The sequence below is a fragment of the Gavialis gangeticus genome, unplaced genomic scaffold (genome assembly GCF_001723915.1).
Source record: "Gavialis gangeticus isolate Ggan-Ray unplaced genomic scaffold, GavGan_comp1, whole genome shotgun sequence".
Lineage (NCBI taxonomy): Eukaryota > Metazoa > Chordata > Crocodylia > Gavialidae > Gavialis > Gavialis gangeticus.
The window spans coordinates 122,613,030-122,613,520 of record NW_017729022.1 but is presented as its reverse complement, the minus strand read 5'-3'; positions in this window follow the sequence as shown (position 1 = coordinate 122,613,520).

Sequence of the window (491 nt, the reverse complement as noted above, 5' to 3'; positions counted from 1 at the left end):
AAAGATGAGTGAGGAGAAAGAGGAAAGGGGGGGATCCGGGAAGGAAAGGAAAGGGGGGAAAGATGAATTGGAAAGGAAGAAAGATGAGTGAAGGGGGAAGGAAGGCTAAACGAGGGGAAGGGGGAAGAAGAGTAGGGGGAAGTAATGGGAACGAAGGGGAAGGACGAGTGAGAGGGGAGAAAAGAGAGGAATGTGGGGGAAAAGGCATGAAGAGGGAAAGATGAAGCAGGGGGCAAGCAAGGAGGAAACACGGAGGTGAATGGGAAAGCAGGGGAGGACGAAAAGTAGCTGGAAAGAAAACGCTGAGCGGTGCCCCGAGGTGGGCAGCGGGGTCAGGGCCAAGAGGAAGGCCGGCTGGCACGGAGGGGAGCCGGGCCGAGGCAGGGAGAGAGACCTGAGTTTCCTAGCCCTTGCCCCCCCGTGCCCGGGCCCGAGCTGGCGGCGCGGGGCCCTGGGCCTGGCCGTTGCTGCCCCCCGCCCCGTCCCGGGGG